Genomic DNA, 6044 nt, shown 5'->3' with positions numbered 1-6044 from the left:
ACGTTTTAGTCTTTGTAAAAACCAACACTTTTAAAACAAATAAACTTTAAATAGTTTTCAGTAGACTAATATAAGTTTTAAGTGTTTAATTTACGCTAGCATAAAACTTATAAAAATTTAATCAGTGTATGTAGGCAATAAAGTTACTTCAGTGTTTTATATATTTTTTATTTTTTCAAATTAAATCACAGTATAGATTATGCCTTTCGTTAAAGTTTGTCTATGTATACAAAGACATTGATGTTAATTAGAATTAATTTTGGAGATAAGTGTATATAGTATATGATTTAATTATATCAAAATAAAAGCAGTCAAGTAAAACTGCAATCCTAGTTTAGTACAACGGTTAAATTACTTGAGTTTTTTTAAAACTAACTCACGTTGAAAATTAAGCAGCTCTACTTTTATTAGTTACTTACAAGAACTGTTAAAAAAATTTATCAAAGTAATTAAAACAAAAACTTAAACCTTATAAAATAAAATAATTACAAAAAAGCATTAAGAAATATAACTTGGTACACTTCAGTATAGTACGTTTTTAATAACTCTTTAAATGACAATACTTATATGGTATAATCAATATAATTTCAAACTATATCTACTTAGACATGACTACAAATCTTATCATATATATAAAAATAATGGTAGACTTGTATTTTTTTTGTAAAAAATAGAAATCAATTCGTACATTTTCCTTTTGTAAAAGTTGTTTTCAGTATTTCGCTACTAATAAGTCTATACTTGAAGAAATAAACTTAGATTTTCTACTTTTACGTTTGGAAACTTTCTGCTCAACACACGTTTGTTTCTTTCAAAGTTACAGAAAACTTGAAAACAACCTTATTAAAGTTGTACTTGATATAAATTTTTTGTCATAATATATAGACTATATATTTTTTTTTTTTTAATTGTCGTAAAAATTTGTTATTTTTTATTCACAATTTTTTACTTATGGTTGTTCGTTTAGTTTACTTAGTAAAAGATCATTTGTTACTACAACTTATTAAATACATTTTTGATAAATAGTTAATAATCAATCATTACTTTAGTAATTATGACGTGTTACAGTTCACTTGTGTTCTTGTCGATAAAGACTTTGTTAATGAAATCCTGCTTATTACTTTTAGGTCGTCGCCTTTGCTCTTAAGCAAAAGGACAGGATTTTATCAACAAAATCTTTATCGGCTGCTGTACTTTGCATGTTTATATTTCTACATTAAAAACCGACTTTATATTAAAAGTATGATTTATAAAAACCGACCTTACAAAATATAGTGCTGTAGATGAAACGTAGCCTACTTAAATTTAATATTCAGCAAGTTTAAAAATTATTTTTAGCGTAAATTTGTTTATTTCGGTAGTAAGTTACAATTTTTCAAATGCATTCAGAAAAATAAATAATTTTTTTAAATAAACTGCTCATAACATTAACTTTTAAGTTTCTTTTGACAAATTAAATACTGCACTATGTAAATAAAATAATAAAAACATCATTTTAACTTTTAGAGACGAACGTATGTAATAACTATGCTTAGTTCTTATTTTACATTTTTGAGATACTACACTTGCTATAATTTGCTAGTACCTATTATAAAGTAAAATTATACAAATCAATCGAACATAAATAAAAACGAGCTTATATAAATTACAACTTTAAAACGAAAAATAATGGTTTTTGTAAAAAAAAATTTAAGCTTTATTAACTTCAATTTGCTTGGTATAGTTTACAACTATTATTATAACTCTGTTTTCCTATGTATGTTGCAAAAAAACAAGCATTCCGCAAAGAGCTGCAAGAAGTATTGGTAAAAAAAAACTAACAAGCTGTTAAAAAAATAAATGATGACTTATTCATCACAAAAAGCATTCACCCCACCTTAGCTTTATTAAGTTTTAAACAACTTAGACTTAAATTTAATAAATATTTTAGATAACTAACTATTATAAGTTATTGTATTCTATTTGTAATTGTAAATACAAAGTTTTACATATATTTCCTTACAATTTATAGATATGGTACATAACTTTTTGCGAGCTTATTCACAATTTACGCTATAATTATATACAGCCTGCGTGTAAATGTTCATACTTGTCAGCGAAACGCCCTTAGCTTAAGAAAGTATTTTCGTAAAAAACAGTTGTTTTGAATTAGTGTATTTAGTTTTTGAAATAATTCTTGTATAAGCAGATACAGAGTTATTAAACAATTTTCAAGCAATATTGTTTTAACGCAAAAAATCAAGTTTTCAGCTAACTAGGATGATTGACATACTACTATAGAGGTGAGAAACGTACGGCTTTCGAAGTGTTTTTATCTTGTTAAGAACTTGTTTGATTTAAATTTATTAAACTATACTGAATAAATAAGATAACTCAAATTCTTTCTTTTCCAACATATTTCATTAATTTCCATTAGGAAAAATGCAATTGAAACAATAAACTAAGATAAAACCCAAACAATATATAACATAAATATACTGATTGGTCAAATAAATAAATTCAAACTTAATCAACATAATTAAAATTTAAAACTAAACTATGACAAAATGGCTTTTAACTAAATAAGGCTAAAGTGAAATCAAGTTCTTTTTTTACATAAATTAGCTTTATTTAAAATTAAATGTATTAGAATGGCTTCTAGCCTTATTAATTCCAAATATTTGAACATTCCCGTCGCCTATAAACAAGAATAAAAGAGCATGTTCTAAAATGTATTATTTCGTACATCAGTGACAAAAAAGATAAAAAGAGCGTAGCGGTCAAAAGTGCGATGAAAAAATCAGATATGGCTAAACATATAGCAAACAACATTTGCTGTGAAAACAATTTTGATATTTCAAAACTTAATATTATAGACAATGTTCAAATAATAAGGAATTAATAAGGCTAAAAGCCATTCTAATACATTTAAATAAAGCTAATTTGTGTTATAAAGAAGAATTTGATTACACTTTAGCCTTATTTATTAAAAGCCATTTTGTGATAGTCTAATTTTCAATTTTACTTATGTTGATTACGCTTGAATTTAGTTAATTGATTAATTAGTGTATTTATGTAATATATATCATTTTAGTTTTATCATAGTTTAAAGTTTTAATTATATTTTCCCTGATGAAAATTGATAAAGTTTTTGGAAAGGAAAGAATTTGAGTTATCTTATTTTTTTAGCAAAGTTAAATTTATTAAGCATTTTGGTAACATTTACTCTAAAATGTGGTTTTAATTCGGCTATTTTTAGTACACATTAGTGCACTTTTTTATTTCATTAAAAGTTTAGTTTTATAAAGTATAATTTTATCTTTTTACTAAAAAATTTCATAACTACACGGCATGCTAAAAATCTTTTTAACAAACTAGGCCTGCAAAAGACTTTTTCTTGTAAACCTGTACCGCTGAAGAAAAAAAAACACTCATCTCTGATATATCTGAGTGATTCTTTTTAGTCTCTAGCAAAAAATATTCACAAACTAGCTAAGTGTATCTGAAAGATTGTCCTACATTTTGATAATACAAGTTTAGAATTGGCGACTGAAAATGTTGAAAATAAAACTTTTAAAAAGCAAACAATAAGTGCGTAAAAACTAATTTAACTAACTGAATATAAGATTGTTGTACTACACTTAATAAACGTCGTCCGAACATATTATGATTAAATCATTTCCTTAAGCAGTCTACGTAGATGTTTCCTTAAAAAATTTAAACAATGGTTTTACAAATTGCAAATTGTTTAGTTTCTAATTGATTTTGAATGAATTTTACTTAAAACTTATCACATTTATACTTTGATAAATCTGTTTAAAGTGAATGGCAATAGCAATTTACTAGAAAACATTTATAAATTAAGGACTTATCATTTAACTAAAATTCTTAAGTTATAGTAAAATATTGTTGATTACTTAACACTGGTAGAACATTTGAAATTAATTAGATATTTAAAATTATAAGTAGTTTAAAAAGACACTTATAACTATAGAGGCAAACTAAAAAAAAGAAAATAGTCATTTACAAATTTTGAATGTTATTATTGTAATATAAATTTTTAACATTAGTGCAACATATGTTAAAAAGAAGACAAAAAATTATCAGTATAGATAACCAAATGGTAAATAGAAAATACGGTTTAAAATTAAACTTCTTACAATAACTTTGCTATGTTTTGTTTCAATCATAAAAAATTCTCCATTTATAAGTTTTAGAATATTATTTTTATTGTTAATTTCTTATAAAAGATAAAAGTCATTAGGCTTTATAAGGATTTATTGTGTTTTATTACAATTTATTATTTAGTTAAAGTGTTTGATATATCACTTCATTATAAAGCTGTTATATTAGAGCCTACATTACTCAATTTTTGCTAAAAATTAAATAAGTATTTAAAATGTAGCATTTAAGCATTCTAAATATATTTTATTTATGTAAAAGTATAGGTGCTTTAACAGATAATTCAATTTAGTTAAAAAACACTATTTGTAATAATATTTCAATATATTTTGTTGTAATTAGTTTTTTGTATAAGTTGAAATACGTTTCAAAACTTTAAAATGTATTTTAATTAAAAACTTTTAGTATTAAAACTCACATCGAACATTAAAAAAATGACGAGAACTTTCATATTGGAACTTTCTTATACAATAAAAAATAGTTTCACGGTAATTTTTTTTGCTTTAGTTTAATTTACAATACTCTAAAAGCACAATAACCTTTTTTTCTAGCTTTTGAGTAAAGAGTTTATTTGGCTAGGTATTACCAAAATGTTTTTCATACACCTGGTCCTAAGACCCAACTTTTTGAGCTTTTTCTCAAAAAGCCTTGAAAAATGATTCATATACTAACAGAAAAATGTTTTACCAACTTTTCATTTAAATTATACAACATTTGACCCATTCGTGTGTGTTTGACATGCTTCAAATAAATATAAGTTTTAATATAATTTAAATATAATTTTAAAGCTGTATGAAGTTTGTTTTTAAGTTTGGTACTATTATATATTGTAAGTTTTTTATTCACTTAGCTGCTATATAAGAAATTACTCATCTTAACGGATTTCTTTAACTTTAGCTTGATTATTTCCTACTGTTAGAATTCTGGGTTAACTTTATCATTAGGCATACATTGCACAAAGGCAGTTTTTAAGTTACCTTGCTTTTAAAACAGTTTGTTGTATACCTATTATTAAACAATATTCCAGCAGTTAGTAGAATTTTTAGACTCCTATAATTTAAACTTATGACAAAAAAGTTTATTAGAAAAAAAAAAAATTTAATTGTTTCAGTAATTTTCAAGTATCAAGCTAACATAGTTAAAAAAGTATACTAAAAATTAGATTAAATTTTTTTAATGCAAATATGTAATTAAATAACCTTCAAATAATCCTTTCTGTTCACTCACATTAAATTAAGAGCACATGAAAAAAATCTTAGACTTGTTTGTATGAACATGTTATTCACAAACTAAAAATAACAAATTCTTTCAGATTGATTATATTTTTCTCGCACATAGCAAAATCCCGATCCCTGCTTTATATGTTGAAAAGTATTTTCTAGTTAAAAAATCAGAAACAAACGACTTACGGATCAATAACATACAATATTAACTATGTTTGCAAAGTAGTACTAATTTCATGATTATTTCGTTATAATTACGGTGGTTAGACAGAAGTATAAGCTTGATTTATAAATTTACAAAAATACGGCAGTCGCGAAAGTCTATGTCTAAAAAATCTGTATCGTTAGGTATAAGTACCCGGATACTAAAGAAATTGCATATCTTTTATTCTAAATTACAGAAAATCATGCCCTGCTTAATTTATGTTTTCTTATTTTAGCAACACAAAGTGAATCAATTAAATCAAAATATGATTTAAGACTACATGCCTTCTTTAGTTATAACTTATGTAGTTCTCAGATTCGTTTTATTTATTATGAAGGTGACAAGTTTTATTACCTAAATTATTTAAAGCACAGTAAAAGCACAGCAATTATTTTTCTAGTTAAGTTTCGACTATGCATTCTAATAGGCATAAGTTATCTTATTTAAACACTTTA

Source organism: Thalia democratica, chromosome 8 (assembly GCF_965202585.1).
Source record: "Thalia democratica chromosome 8, ktThaDemo2.hap1.1, whole genome shotgun sequence".
Lineage (NCBI taxonomy): Eukaryota > Metazoa > Chordata > Thaliacea > Salpida > Salpidae > Thalia > Thalia democratica.
The sequence above is the reverse complement of the archived record's forward strand: the minus strand, read 5'-3'. Positions refer to the sequence as shown.